The following is a 17413-nucleotide window of genomic DNA, read 5'->3' on the forward strand; positions in this document are numbered from 1 at the left end:
AACCCAGAAACTAGAAACCTTTTTGGTGTATTCTTACCGGACTGATTGGATGCCATTTTAGTCCATTATAGCTGTGAGAACGATAGAGAGAGAAAGACATGTTTGCGCGCAATTTGAACATGTGTACCTTAATGAAAGTTTTGGTTTTTTTGTTGTTTTTGTTTGCTAAATGTCATTCAAACAACGTATGACGATATTTTGAAGAACTTCACCGAACCATTCTAGACACCGAAAACGCCATACGCACGAGAAACATAAACGATCTGGAACATGGCCACCGTCTACTGGAGGAACACATTCGTCTTCTACAGACCATGTCCGACGTTCTAAACTCTAAAGATTTTTTTTGTTCTAAGTTATGTCATGGTAAATTACAATGCCTTATCTCTTCTCCTTGGTCTTAAAAGTGTTGGAATCAGATCGTACCAGATGTAACTGTTAGTGCTACGTTCTTACGGTAACGATGATTTTGGGATTTGCGTTAAGTTAGTCCAGTGAACAAGCTCAATAATGGCAATCCACACCACTTTGTGATAAAATTTAAACATATGTTTTTTTGGCTGAACAACATTAGTATGGGGTTTTAAATTGTAGCCCAGGTAAATGCAAACATTTTGAGCCATATTGGGTCTACATAGGCCCAACACCGATCTCTGCCACCACAGGTAAATGTTGATTTTTGTTTTATTTTGAGTCACTATCAAGGCATAGTCCAGGAAAAACTAGCAGATTGTACAAATAGGCTACCCTTACCCCCGACAAAGTTGTCAGAGTATCAGTTTTACTAGACTATAGTGAGTGTGATGTGTTATATACAGCTAGTAGTGCTGACAATCCTAACATTTGCATAATTGTATCTATTTTGTAGGGCCACAACAATCTGGCTCAGATCATTACTGAGCAACTGGATGCAGTGAGGGAAATGTTTGTTGAAGTGGACTCCATTGTCCATCCACAAGCACCCCCACCTTTGATGTTACCTTTGCAACAAACGGGTGGGTGTCCAAGGTATGTTATCCTTAGCCAAGGTATTCATTCATAGTAAAATGTTTTGTTTTGTTCTCTGTATTATGTCCACATCAATGTAATTGTTAACTGTTGGGGATAATGAGTTACTGACATAATCTAACGCATTACTACTCAACTCTGATTGTCGTAGCTCACACCCAGCAACTATAGAGGCCCAAACTTGCAAGCTATCTAAAGAAAATCTGTCATGCCATATGCAAACTATTGTAGCCATTTCATCAAAACTCCCAGCAAATAAAATTTGTGTTTGTGACAGAGAGACCCATGGGTGGACCCATGGATATGACACTGGAGTTTGTTGTCCTTGCATTTGCACCATTAATTTATTGAGGCATTTGTACAAATGTCAATTTACTACATATGTTTTTCAGGTATGATGTATTAAGGGAGCAGATAATGCAATTCAGGGAGACTGGAATGACATGGACCTCCATTGCAGACTGTCTTCATATCTCCACTGCAACGCTATTTAGAAGACGACAGCAGTTGGGAATTGCAGATAATTTCGATCCCATCCCTTGATGCCATTATACGGGAAGTGATCGCAAATACTCCTAATGCTGGAGCGAGGCTTGTGCAAGGTGAAACTCTGATTATATTATACAAATTGACTGCATAACATTTAAAAGACTTTTTTTTAAAAAACATGTCAAAGACAAGATCGTTGAATGGTTTGTATGGCTACCATATTGTTCAATATGTGCTTTTCATAACCCTACAATAAACATTCATCTTAAAATAGGTTTATATATATCAGAGAACAGTGGGAAGGATGTGATGAAATAGCTGAACAATGTTCAAATGTAAAAAATGATTCACTGTTTTTAACATCATGTTTTCTTTCCTCTTGCATTCAAGGGAGCATCATTGGAAGGGGACTGGCGATCCAAAGATGGAGAATAAGGGAGAGACTTAATGCAGTTGATCCTATTGGTACGATGTTTTGTCGGAGGCATGCCATAAGATGAAGAGTTTATAATGTTAGAGGCCCAAACCATTTTTGGTGAGTATACATTTCAAACACGTTTCAAATACATATATACAGATTAGAAATTGGCACTCTGTACAGTGCAGACCACTGCCAAATTAGCGGTCCATAACATGTTGCAAAGCCTAGCTCACTGCCACTTTCCTTTTTGCCAATTGGTGTACGATGCCATGGCCACTTAAAGGGATAGTTAACTTTGGTAGAACTTGTTAAAATTCAGTAGTCTTACCCACATCTAAAGTAATCTACAAGTAAGTTTGCAACCACTCCTGTCCCCATTATTTGCTTTCAACACCACCAGTATAATACTTGGATTAGGTCCCTAAAATGGATGGAAGTGAATGAGGAGCCTGACACCTGGGAGAAATGGTGGTGTTGAGGGCAGACAAGGACAGCAGTGATCACTAGCTTACTTGTAGATGCACTTTGATAGAGGTAAGACTGCTGAATTTTGACAAGTTTTAATAAAGTGAAATATCCATTTAAGGACAATCCAGGTGGAAAGTTAATCAGTTCTTCCTCGGCCCATATCCAACCTTTACAAAGATTTGTGGTGTTACATGAAATCCGTTCATAATTTATAGGCCTTTAAAGGAATGGTCAAGGTTACTGCGCCCCCTTTTGGTGGATGATTGTGGAAATTTAGTCAATTCTTAGTTGGCCTACGATGAACCTTTCCACAAAGTTTTGTGCAATTCCGGCCACAGTACTAACACACAGACAGGCGGCTACGCCCATTACTATATACAACAGAGATAAAACATCATAGTACACTGATCAGTCTCTAGAGGCAGACCAAGTGTGCAGTTGTGCATATGTGTTCTGTTGTCTGTTTCCATTTCATTACAGACACATTGACACCAATCATAAACTGATCGCCTGGAGATTTGTCTTCCATGGATGCACTGATGGCTACAGTCAGACAGTTATTTATTTGGAATATTGTACAAACAACCGTGCTTCAACAGTTCTTTTTTTTCCACAACGGTGTATCTCTGTTTGGTTTGCCACTCAGAGTCAGAGGGGACAGAGGGGGAGAAAATGTAGATGTAGCGAGATTTATGATTGAGAACAGGGGTGCAGACCGGGGGGGGTTCATAGCTGGCAGAAGTGTTCATAATCAGCGGATTGAGAGGCTGTGGGAAGATGTTAATAGAGTTGTCTCTGACTTCTACCGACAGCTATTTCAGTACATGGAGAATGTAGGAATTCTCGACTCAAATAATGAAGTGCAAGTCTGGGCATTACATTATGTTTATAATGTAATGACGAATCCAGCAATCTTGCCTAGAGTTTGTCAGACAGTGGAATCACCACAGATTGAGAACTGAGCAACACATGTCACCATTGGCTTTGTGGCGCATTGGCATGAGGATACAGCCAAATGCTCACCTGCATGTAGGGGACATTGCATGGTATGGCGTACAGTACGAGGCAAGAAATGTACTTGACCAAGATAACCACCAAGCTATAAATGCACCAGAGAGGACTGTAAATGTACAGAAATCTCACTTACTTATAAACTAACATTGACCCTCTTTCTGATGATGGGAACCGTGGAATTCACCATTACCTTTTCATCGTAGAGTATCTGTCCACAAGAGAGTCTTACAGATAGAGTACAGTAATAATTCAGTGGAAAGAAGCTTATTATTGAATGTTAGTGTTAGGAGTGTAATTTTTTCAGCTTCACATGTATATTTTGATTTGCTATACCTGTTTTTCCCTGCACCCTGTTCATTGATAGATGTCAACTACTACTTTGACTGTAAACTACTGTATCATAATGTAAATAAGTAAATATATTGAGTATTGAACATGTTTATTAAAATAAAAAATGCCAAACATTTTTGACCTTAAATCTGTTTATCACATATTTAAAAACAAAAATCAAACACTGACATTTCAAGCATGAACACTCTAGTTTATGTCTCAAAAACACATAACCAACAAAAGACTTATTTAAAACATAACAGTTCCTTTGACTTCCCCAGACATCCCAGTAGCAGCATGCTTATCATTCTTGGCCAAAGCCATGTGTGTTACAAAGGGCAGAGTCCATGTTTTCCATGAAGCTAATGTATGTCTGATGCATAGTGGGTAGACGTATACAGTTCACACGTGTTGGCTGTGGGAAATTTCTTCTGCCGGTCATGAATGAATTCCACGGGTGGCTCTGGAGAAAACCCAATGGGGGGAACACCACTAGATCCAGTTGCAAATATTAAAATAATTGACAGTGTGGTGTCAGTTTCTCCCTCTAGAAAAAAAAATAAAGAAATTTGAGATTATATACATATTCATAGTCCAACATACATAGTATGGTCCTTTATTTTAAATTGTATTTTGTATTGTGGCTGGACCTGAAAGGAAATGTTCATTCAAGAAGTCCTGAAATGATACTAGATTAATGTGTCACTTACCTTCTGTGTCCTGGAGGTAGTCTCTCCAAAATAACACCGCCTGGTTTTCTGCAGGCTGCTGGCTGCTCCCAGACATGGAAAACCTGATGTTGAATAGGTGGTCCATTGCATCTGCTGTCAGCCCAGTCGGGCTGTAACACATCCGGGGCCTGAATGCTTCGGGATGCTCCCAGACTTTTGCAAGACGAAAAGACACTTCAGGCCAACTGTGAATCTGAGTAGCAAATTAAAAATTACTTGGAAATCAAATTTTCTTCACTGTAGAATATTAGTACAGTTTTAAGAGGTGAAATGAACATACCGTTGAAGTGGTAGATGGATTCTATTGATGACCTGGAAGGTCAGGATGTCTTTAACCAAGACAGTCTTGTCCTCTACCTTCCTTATGTGTCGCAGGCAGCCTGCATTCGCAAGGTAGTCTTGTATAGCACTGGTTAATGTTTGAATATCTTCAACTGAATCAGCATCAGCAATCTGAAAAGATAAAAGGCAAACCTGTTTAATGTCTAATGACACTGACTTTTGGGTGAATGACTCAATCCTGCCAATTAATTATAATCGAGACACATTAGCACATCTAACAGAGAAAGCGTCATAAGCTTAGAGGCATACTCCACAGATTTAGTGAAAATGCATCATTTTGTTCTTAGTTGGGGTTTTGCTGATTGCTCTGTTGTTTAGCTTTTTCGCTAGACAGAAAATCACGGTTGCCATTGTAAGTATGAATCTCAGAGTTCCCTCTTATGGACAAGGAATTTGGGTTCCATACTTACAATGGCTAGCAAAAGCTAAAGATGCAGAGTAAGGGTCTCTGGCACAACTGCACTCACTTCCAAGGTGCACAGAGAAGGGAAGGGACCCTGATGAAGGCCACAAGCTGAAACGCGTCGGTCAACTAACAAAGTTGTTCTTCATGCTACAAGTGTTGCTGGACTTCTCATCTCTCTAGCAAAAGCTAAAGAACAGAGACATCAACAAAATTAGCACCTGGATCAATCAACAACACCACAAATAAGTAGAAAATGATTTATTTTCACTAAATCAGTGGAATATGCCCTTAAGACAGTCCAATTACAGTTTCAAGTATGTTTTATCATTACATTACTACTATAGCTTACTCTTTGGATGTTTTCCCGCAGTTCCAAGTCACTCACATCCTCCATGGTCGGGGACACATTTGCTGGTCCTTTTACCAAGCAATCAAACAATGTCTTGGACAAAAAGCCAGGTGATGGTCCACCATGTACTATACTAACTGCAAAGGCTTGCCCAACGAGAAAATAGCTGTCCTCTCGAACAGCTGTAAATTACAGACAAAACAATTACTTTATATCCATTTTTTAAAAATCTTGGAAAATGACTGCATTTAATATACACTGTGAATATGAACAGTACAGTGCACCTGGAAAATATATACCCAATCAAGACCAGGCTCTTAAGAAACAACCCCCCAACCTATCAATGTCCAACCAAAACTCACTATTTTTCTTCGTACAATAAAAACAAACTTCCGTTAGTAAATTTACTAACAACAAATTGTGTCTTACCTTTGCTGTTTTTGTTGTCTGGTCTAGTGCATGGTCACATAAATCACTAATTATAGCTACTCCAATGTCTCTGGGTCATTTTGAGTTGGTTCCAGCCATTTCTTAAATATGGGGAAGGAATTACAGTAAGTGATATTATTTTTTCCTAGGATAGCGAAGTCATGACCCGCCCTACTCTGCCTCTGATTGGCTTAACCCTGATATTTTTATCCTAATCCTAACCAATCTCACTCCTCATGCCTAAATTTAACCAACCCAACCAACGAAGGCACCAAGTACTAGGCTATCAGAGGCATAGTAGGGCAGGTCATGCCTTCGCCTTCCTGGGATTAATAATTTGGTTTACAGTAAGCCTGCTTGCTAGTCTTTGATGTGAACACACGGTCTCTGTTTCCATCTAGTGACATGGACATGTAAATGAAACTAAATGAGTTTTACAGTATGGCACACGAGAAGTCGGTTTTAACTCAATATTCTACCTTTTTATGAATGACACGTTGGGTTAGCAAAAGTAGTTCTCATGTTTTATTCTTGAGACATGATGCAGAGCAAACGCTGTTGCGTAAAATTAATTACTACACTATGTGACCATTTACAAGATCAGGCTAAATAAGAGTTATACCAAAAGGCTATGGGAGGATTTGAGTAGATTTATTATTATACATTTTTTTCTCTTCTCTTCTACCAGACAATGCAGGGCTTCCCTTACGAACCAGACAGAATAGCGACCCCATGTGTGTCTACATTGAAATTACATAAACCATAGCCTATGTGATGTTACAGTTTTTTTTTGTTTGTTTTTTGTTTTTTGTTATTTGGTTTGTATAATGTATACATCTCGGCTAATATATTAGGTCTGGACTTGGATTTGATTTCTCTTACTGACTGAGGTGTCTGATTTATTGTTCTCTATTTGCCAGAGTGAACGTTAATATTGCCAACATCTCTGCTGTGAATACTGACACCTGATATGTCTGTTTTTAATTCTTAATTCAAGGAATGGTTACTCCAAATGCCACTTTCCGGCTCTCTGGATCCTTTGATCCATCTGTATTCTGTAAATATGAACTCCATCCTTGTTGCAGATGAGACTTAACTTCCTTGACTATTTCTCCTAATTTCTATCTTTTGTTATTATTCAGTGTGCATAGATCGACATCAGGTTCTGCGATTATCCATGATGGTACAACTGACCAACAGACTGGAGGGCACACATTAATAATGATACAAATTTCCCCCACCTTAGATCTTCGCTTATTTCCAAAGTTTCTTCTTCTGATTTAAGAGAGACCATTGAATTTCTGTCTAATCAGCGCTATCAGCTGGGTGGCACCGCCGTCGAATAGGACATCGCGCACTGTCATCTGGGTGGCGCCACCGTCGACTGGGTCACGCATACCGTCGACTGGATAGGTGGTGCACGGATTCGGTAGGCTTTTAAATGACACGGCTCTCCATAACTTCCGGCTAGGACGATTGTAAGCCTGCAGTGATGCAGACTCACTATTTAAGGGTTTCATAGTCCACTTATACTCTGCGCTAATTTGATTGGGATGGCCCTTGATATGGTGAGTCGCCACATGAAAGCCCAAATGGAGGGGGAGTGGCTAGGGCGAGGGGATAGGGGGCTGGTTTGGGATTGGCCCTGTGTCCTGTATTAAGCTTTGCAGTCAGCTAAACTCATACTCTTCCTCCAAGGAACAGACCGCTTGTTGTGTTTGGACAGGTTTAATATGAAGAAGCGAGAAACTACAGAACAGCCAAAAATATACAAGCAAATATTAGTTCTCACCATGAATTAAGAGTACTGTACAGGATTTAGAATATTAATTTTCCTTCTACAGGCAAACATTCTAGCAAATATAAACAAGTTATTCACTTCAAGTCAGTGTGTGATACAAGGTCATGTAAACATACATCCATCTGCCATCGACCCATATTTAATCAGTCTTTCTATAAACAACAAACTAACACAATAAACTCTCAGAAAAATACGTCAAGTCATAAAAGTTAATTACACTCACTGGCATTGCCACTCAGAAGGCCAGAAAATACAGGAGAGATACGGATAAAATTGTACTCTCACTCTGGTAGAACAGAGCCACCTTGACACACAAAACAGGAAAAGAGGAAGAATACTACTTCCTGTCATGCGTGCTACTTACATACTGGGCAAAAACTGCGCTACCTAAACGTAACACTGGTTGGAAGTAATTGCTTTTGAGAAAAATAGTCCATCACAATATTCATACAAATTTTTTTTACACAGTCAGATGTGGTGATACACAGCTACAATACATTTGATCCTAATTTGAGCTGATAGATATCTATATTTATATTTAATTTTTCTAACTTTCCTTTTTTCTTTTTTCATATAATGCATTTCCACACCACCTGTTACTGCTTGTATTACTTCTCAGGAGGTTTTTTGATACTGGCAAGACAGTGTGTATTTCTTCTCTTGTATTTGGTCAGGTAACTGGTTATGTCAGTTCAAAAATGGAAAACAAAGTTTGTGCCATTCACTGATAAAGGGCTAACGTATTATGACAATAATATAAAATATATATAAAAAAATAAAAAAATGTTTTAGTTTTAAACGCGCTATGTTATTTCTGCCACTAGAGGTCTCTGAATCAAAACAATGGAAAAGACAGAGTTTGATGATGTTGTTAAGTAGTGTGGGATCATGGGAGTTGTTGCCTTCATTGTTAAACAACCAGCTTCTCCCAGTTAGGATTCCTTCAGTGTTCATCGTTCAGGAGATTTTTACTGGGAGCCAAATTATCCGCAGATGTCTCCTCCTCTCAGTGTTTCTCTGATGCTGTTTGGTGGACACTGGATGTTTGGAGGGGCTGTAAGCTGAGCTGTTGCTAACATTTGCTCCGCTTGTTTTTCTGACAACTTAAGATCCAGACATTCAGTAGGTTTTTACTGGGAGCCGTATTATCCGCAGAGGTCTCTTCCTCCAAAATAAACGTACACAGGGATTAAAACCGAACTACCCCAGAAGTCCAGACTTATCTACTGCTGATAACCATACTTTAAATTCCTTGCTGGTTACCTGGACCGCTGCAGTGTCCTTCAGTGTTCTGTCAAAGATTTTGCCTATACTCTTGACTGGCTTCTCTGTCACTCATGGAATTTGGACACCTCACAAAGAGAAGCAGCTGGTCAGCCACTCATCCCTTCCTCAGGACTGAAGACCTGGACCTGGCTAGCTTGAATCATTCTAGCCCATGAAATGAGCCTTTCACGGCCCTGGAGGCGCCTCCTGAATCCTGGCACTGATATTGTCATCACAGTCAAGTCGTTCTGCAGACTTGACAAGCATGTTCATCACCAAGGCAAATAAGGACACTGAAATCATGCAGCCTGTGATGATTTCCTTCTCTAGGAAATTCCATGCAGATGTTGTTGCTCCAGAGGTGACTCCCATACTGAAACTGTTGTAATATTCCAGGACGAGGTCTTTGATCCTCCCTGCAACACGGTCTTTTATTAGTGCTGTCTCCACCAGCTTAAATGGAATGGATTAATGCTGTCCAGTCAGGTCTCCTCTGCTCTCTCTTGCATCATTGTTCAACTGAATGACCACTCCTGTGTGCTCAATGCAGCCAGGCACGCGTGGGACAACCCCCTTCTCCACTGCTGTGTCAACATCGGCATTCTTCAGAAGGTAACCTGTCAGGCATTGTGCAAGAATCTTGAAGATTTAGCCTTTCATGCTGAGAAGTGTGATGGTTTTGAACTGTGTGATGTCATTTGTATTTTCCTTACAATTGACACAAACAACCCCACACTGAAGCAGTCCTTTGCTGCATATGCTTCTACTCATTCCATATTTTTATTTGAATAAAACATGTATTTTTAAATGTACATATATACTGTGTGTATATATACTTTATATACACATATTCAATTCAGTTTTTATTTATATAGCACCAAATCATAACAGAAGTTATCTCAGGGCACTTTTCACACCGTACCTATGTTAGAGAAACCCAACATTCCCCATGAGCAAGCACTTGGCGACAGCTGCAAGGAAAAACTCCCCTTAAACAGGAAGAAACCTCAAGCAGAACTGGGCTCTAGGTGGGCGACCATCTGTCTTGTGGGTCTGTTGGGTTGAGAGAGAAAGAGGGAGGCGGGAGAGGGGAGAGGGGAGAGAGAGACAAAGAGAAGCATAATAACAACAATAATAATAACAACAAAATTCACTTCTCCACTCTATATGCAAATAATATGGTTGGGGAACCAGGACACCCTAATGAGAAATGGGCTACTGGAACAAGACATAGATGGAGTAGAGCAGAGAATAGGGATCTGTTGGAATGCTACTATACAAGTATCCCCGATGAGAGGGGCTACATGCAGAGGTTATGGGATATATGGATGCTTCGAAACCTAGCATCTAAGCTGACAAAGAAACAACTACTCGCTCATTGTTCCAACAACCCCGAACACGAGAAGCTCAAAAAATACCAAGGGCTGAAAGAGGAGCTAGAAAGGATGTGGGGAGTAAAGGCAACAGTGGTGCCAGTGGTAGTTGGAGCACTGGGGGCTGTGACCCACAAACTGGGAGAGTGGCTCTAGCAGATTCTGGGTACAACATTTGAGGTCTCTGTCCAGAAGAGTGCAGTCCTAGGAACAGCTAAGATACTCCCAGAGGACCCGAGACACCCCGGGGGATTTTTAAAAAATTTTATATATACATGAGGGCAGGAACAGCGTACATGGAACGCCATAACCAGATGGCTGGCATAGTGTACAGGAACATCTACACTGAGTATGGGTTGGAGGTCCCAAGGTCAAAATGGAAGACACCTCCTAAGGTGGTTGAGAATGACCAAGCCAAGATCCTGTGGGACTTCCAGATCCAGACTGACAAGCTGGTGATGGCTAACCAACCGAACATCATGTTGATTGACAAACAACAGAAGAAGGCAGTGGTGATAGACGTAGCAATCCCAAGCGACAACAACATCAAGAAGAAGGACAGTGCAGTCCTAGGAACAGCTAAGATACTGCGCAGAACCCTCAAACTCCCAGGCCTCTGGTAGAGGATCCGAGCTTGAGGAAGACACACCACCACCCCCCATGGGAGGGGGGTGAGAGGGAGATTTTATTTTATATGGTACTATGCAAAAGTTTCAGGCACTAAAAGTAAAGTGAGAATGCTTACAAAAATATTGTTATAAATTGTTTTAATTTATCAATTAATTTCTTACAAAGTTGAGTAAACAGCAGAAACCTAAATGAAATCAATATTTGCTGTGAGCAGCTTTGCCTTTAAAACAGCAGCAGTTCTCCTCGGTACACTTTAACAAAGTTTTTCATGGTAACTTGCAGGTAGGTTGTTTTAACCATCCTGGAGAAAGAATGTTCTTCTGTGGATTTATTATTTAGGCCATCTCAGGTGCTTCTCCATGTAATCCTAGATTGACTCCATGATGTTGAGATCAGGGCTCTGTGGGGGCCAAATCATACCATCTGTTGCAGGACTCATCATTCTTCTTGTTGCTGAAAATAGTTCTTTATGACTCTAGCTGTATGCTTGGGGTCATTGTCATGTCATGAATAAATTTGGGACCGATCAGACACCTCCCTGATGGTATTGCATAATGGATAAGAATCTAAACATCTAGGGTGCCTAAAACTCTTGCACAGTACTATATATATAACAAATATAGAGTTATATGCAGCGATCTCCCTGCAGCTGCATCTCCCCATTGATAGATGCTGTGCGCATTAACGCACGAGGCACAGCAGCCTAACATCAACATGCCAACAGGATTATGTTGCATGTTGTTATTCTACACATCCAATAGGTCAGCTGTTACACACACAGTCCAGGTTCATACTGTAAAGCAGCCATCCTCCTGATAAATCCTGAGCTTATGTTGAGCAGCGCAGCAAAACTAAAAACTGTACTTATCAACTTGACAGGACAGAGGAAACTATCCAGCAACGTTTACCTTCTGAAATATTTTTTTAGACAGACAAGCGAATTTCTGGTTTTGGTTTGAGTTCTATTCTAATTGTGGAAAAACAGGAAAAAACGGGTGCTGGATTACGTTTTTTTAAATTCCCCTAAAAAAACGGAAAAACAAAATAATGCATTTCTTTATCCTGTTATCAAACAAGTTGAACACAGAAGGCAGCAATTCCTGTGCCTAGTCTGCTGGAAAATAGAGGTTGTCAGTTGAGTAGGCAGACCTTCAATGTGGTCCAGAACATATTGCGTTTACACTGCATGAATGCATGAATGTGGCCAAATGTGGCCCAGACCACCTCCGAATGTGGTCTGAGTGATCTATCTCAGTGTGTTCTCATAAATTATCATAAATACGTACATATGTCACATGTACTTCACTAGTATTTGAAAAATGTATTCGTTTAGCATTCATTAATATTAATTTCCAGTCATCTCTGCTTATTGTATTCCCAATGTTCACTTCCCATGAGCACCTGCTTTCATTAGTAGAATATTTCTCCCAGTTTACAATTTTGCTATAAAAATAACTTTTTATGGACTGAGACAGATTTAATAATTCTTTTGAAGGACCAATTTTTACTTTGTCTTCATAGTCAGAGACTGATATAACTGCATATTTGCAAATACCTGAAAAAATTTTCTGCTCAAGACCACACTCTGTAGTCAACTGACAGAAGGCTGTTTGGTAATCCAGTCCTGGCAGTAACATGACAAGAATGTAACAGTGCGCCAGCAAAAGGCAAGGAAGAAGACTGCTGGCTAGCAAACCACAATTTAAATATTGTAGGCTTCAAAATAATCAAACAAATCATCCTTGCAAATGTTTTATGAGGAAAGAAATCCATTCAATATATTTATTAAATTATATTTGACCACATGAAAAGCAGCACTCTCCAAGTTAGAGCTCAGTATAGCTCTCCTTTTTTTCTGTCACACAATTTGATAAGCGTTATCAGGCTGAATGAGCAGCTTTTCTGTAAACACAATTAAGTCACATTGATCTTAACAGCAGAGGGTCACATGACTTATATCCTCAAGCAGGAACCACCCCCAGCAGAGCTCTGTGGCTTTTCTTGTGGAAACACCAAGTGTTCCACAGCTTCGATTAGTTTAATGAGCACACACTGGAAGTAGACACTCTGACCCCCTCTGTAATGACTGGTCATCAGTGTGACAAGCCACATCATAAATATCTGATGTTAGATGACCTGTGAATACATGTCTCTTGACATAGACAAGATGGGCTTGAGAGATGAGAATGTTTTAGCAACAGGGAGTGTAAAACCAGTAATGTGCAGTTAGGCTGAAAATCAGATAACAAGACTAAAAGTCTAGACATAACAACAGCTCCAGCTCTTTATAAATTAATAAGAGTGATCTTTACAGTATCTGTTGTCCACAGCTGCTCTATATTATATGAAAAGCTTCTTCTTCTGTTCATTAAATCCCTGCATCATCTGAAGGCAGTAGGACAGATATGTTGATATATCTATAGCCTCTGATTTGAGAAGTGCTGCGCTAGAGCACAGTGCCATTACACAGTGCCCTCATCATGCAAATGATGCCATGTTGTTACAAAATAACCACACACTCCTTTAGACATGTCAGACTGGTCAGTTATAACTTGATATTCTGTTTATTTACGTGGGAGATGGGTTTCTGTGTCTTATTAATCCGGTGCATCACAGATCTCAGAGACACTATTGGTATGTGAATGATTTCTCTTGTTTGAATGCATTTGTTTATTTTTTTCTTCTGTTGATTTGTAAAACACCTAGAAATGCTAATTATGGGATGTTTAAAAATGACAGCAGTTTACCGATGTTCATTTGTGCCTTTTGATGTTTGATGGCGCTGCATGTTACTTTATTGTATAGTCTAAAAATGTTTGTTCAGCGTTTGATGTGACAACATGATGGTTACGTTTGCCTATCAGGGGCATCATTATGGTGTTTAATAGATGATATTTGCATGACATTAACAGAGTCAAGTAGTTGGTAAATATTATGTTTCATGATGTTTATGTAGGCCTATGATCAGTATAATGTAAAGGTATGCATTTAAGGATTATTTCTTATATGTACTGATGTTTATCTGATTTACTTGGATGTGATTAGTAAAGATTATAATTTTGGCAGTAGCCTAATAGTATGTTTATTTTCTCTTTTTCTTATTATGGTTTTATTTAAAGGTTGGAAAACCAACTGCTGTGGATTGTGGAAAAAACTTAAATAAATACAAAGAAAGAAGATTCATCAAAAAAGGAGTTGAGTTTCCTAGTGCATCCTCTGTTGTCTTCTAAGCCATTTTCAAGTTTAGGCAGACATTGAGGCAAAAAAAACCCAAATAACTCGACACAGGCTCTTTTCCAACTTTTTTACAACAAAAGTAGCATTTCATTTTATTTTTGAAATACACTGTGGTACAAATGTTGTTGTGTAAAATTAATTATTAAACGATGTGATCATTTACGATGTCAGTAACAGCAGAATTGTAGCTGAAATAGCTTCAATCCAATAATCCGCTTTACCACATTTTTTTATTTATTCCTATTGTCATTGTACTAATCTAATAAACTAATAAAAAGCCTCTCTCTCTGCTTCTTGCTGCAGATGGGTGGTGCTGTGTTCACATCGCTACGCTTTGCCCCTCTAGACAACATTATGATTTCCTGAGGAGGTATCTTTTCATTTGATGAGCTCTTGTTATTATGTTTCACTGTGATTGGCTGAGCTGTTTCAGAGCAATGAGACCAGTGATGTGACTGGCTGAGAGTATATTAATTACCACACCCACTGCTCTATATTCACCTTCATCCAGCTCTTTTGCATGTTGTGCTGCTGCACATACATGAATCAAAATAGCAGGTGTGCCTGGAGATGCCCAAGACCTACCACTCAGTGCAGGCCACACTTGCACAGTCACTATCATGATAAACAAATAAGTAGGATCAACCATAAACACATTCAGGAAATGGATGAAATTAAATTTAAAGTTATTTAAAAGCACATGTACGGTACCTAAAAGTAGATATTATTAATTCTTTTTAAGTCTCATTAAGGAGAATAGATTTTTAATTCTAGGTGACAGACATGGTGTGGTGCAGTAGACTGGTGAATTGTGGGATACACTTAGCTCTGAAGACCATTCCAAATTGGTATCGGGAAAAGTGTACTGTGTGTTGGCATTATGATGGTGTGGGACACACCTGTCTTCCTGCTGGTGGCATGAGAACAAGCTCTTAAGTGCTTAAGACTGCAAGTGTATATACTAGGTTAGACCCATGGGTTTCAAGCTGTCTGACACTTTGACACTTCTGACACAGCGGTGGCCAACAGTAGTCAATTGCATAATATGGATACTGTTGAGGCTCTGTTCTTATCTACACTGAGTTTTGTGGTCATTGGAATTGCATACATATGAGCTGCAACTGGGGTCACATTCGACACCAAACTGATTTTGTTATAAAGGTTAATTACAACATAACTAGTCTTCACTGCATATTAGTGGTTGAAAAACAAAGAGGTTGATAGAAAGCACACAGTGTGAGTGCACATAGAGAAAGAGTAGTGAAAAAAGGCACACACTTAGGGCCAAGTAAACTGATCTAAAATGAGAGGAAATAGTGAAAGAAAAATGAAGAATAAAGACAGATGAGAAAGAGTAGTAGATAGAGTTATGGAGGAGGGGGAGTTGATAATTGTGTTTCTGACAGAGGGAGAGAGAGAGAAAGAAGAGATAGAGTTGCTAATGGTGTGTGGGATGTTGGTATTGATCAGTCACACAGACAGAGAGAGATGGGACGTGACACCATGACCTGACACTGCAGCTAATCGAAAACTAATTCCCCGTCTCCATCATCATCATCATCATCATCATCATCATCATTGTCGACATCATAATCCCATCACAAACACAGGTTTACAGCTGTGATCAACTATCGTCCAGCAGCTATCATCTTTGCCAGGATTTCATCTTAATGGGAATTTTTAAGAAAAAGAAGAATTTTCCAATTAACCAATGGGGATCCATATGACATTCAAGTGATAGTAATATAGTTAAACATATTAGGAAAAACACTTTGTTAATTTCTTTTAGAGAGTAAGTTGAAAAGATGAAAGTCTCTGCATTAAGTATAAAACTGGAGGCAGGACATACAGTAATTAGTGGAGCTTAGCATAAAGACTTGCAGGTGGGGGAAACAGCTAGCCTGGCTCTGTCCTGCATCATCTATATAGCAGAATACCCATATCCATTTATTTCTGCATGGACTATATGAAGGATTTGAAAAAACCTTAAAAACCAAACCTTAAACTGCAGTTAATTACAACTTGCTTATTATAATTTTTTTTAGCTCTGACCATTGGTTCTATCAGTTATGACAACATTGTACTCATCAAGCAAATTGCTGAAGTCTGGAAATATGGTGACGTCTAAAAAAATAGGTTCAACACAGCATGAAACATAAGTCACAAGCATGGGCTCCCCTCAAGGCTGCATTCTGTCTCTGATTTTATAGAAGCATGGTCCTGCGCTGGAAGAGTTTGTACCAAGCGGCAACTAGTTTAGTTTAGTTTAGTTTTTCTTTTTGCACAATTAAAGAAAAAAATAAACAAAAATGACAAAGAACATATAATAAACAGTGTGGCGAGAGGCAGAAAACCCAGTGGGCTTATTTGAAGCCTCCACCTAAAAAAAATGTTAAAATTTCACAATCTCACAGAAAATATTATGACTACATAAAAGTGACGGCAAACTAATAATAACAATATATATAATAACAATAACAATAATAGAAACAGAAAAATGTGTGTGCGTGTGTTTGTGTGTGTGCTGTCACTTTTCTCATTTATAAAATATTCCATTGATTTTATATAATTTTTTAAAGTATTAAAATTTAAAATGGAAAGTCAATGAGAGCAATGTTTGAAAGCTCATATCTCAAAAACTAAAAGTGCTAAAGTGTTCAAACTTGATGGACAGGTGACCCATGTAGACATGCTTAACATATTATAGAATGGGACCAATAGCGCCACCATCTGGTCATTTGTATTTGTTGTACTTTGTAGAAATACAAAGAAAAACTGATCTTGATTTAGGCCACAGACTCGCTTTATGCACCAGTCTCGAACTGCATAGAATACACAGGCTTGCTTCCAATTCAGATTTTGAAACATTTGTCATAACAGTGCAGGATCTATTGCAGGGACCTCTCTGATGGCTGTGGACTCTGTGACAGCATTAGCCTGAAGGCTGTAGTCTGGCACATTTTCTTGTTCATTTACACAGTCTGGTTGTCTTGCCTCAAGTTCTTCAATACACTCCAACCTCACTAGTGCAGATTCAGGTGCAAGATTAGACCCTTCATCAATCACACCTCTGTTCTGTTCATAATCTTCGACAGCATCATCAATCTCCTTGCTGTTTT

The 17413-nt window shown here is 39.2% G+C and overlaps 1 pseudogene; it reads right to left on the reverse strand.

The window, feature by feature from the left end:
- Positions 1–3878: 3878 nt before the first annotated feature.
- Positions 3879–6792, reverse strand: LOC122986417 (annotated as a pseudogene).
- Between the last annotated feature and the right edge of the window lie 10621 nt (positions 6793–17413).

The sequence above is a fragment of the Thunnus albacares genome, chromosome 7 (assembly GCF_914725855.1).
Source record: "Thunnus albacares chromosome 7, fThuAlb1.1, whole genome shotgun sequence".
Lineage (NCBI taxonomy): Eukaryota > Metazoa > Chordata > Actinopteri > Scombriformes > Scombridae > Thunnus > Thunnus albacares.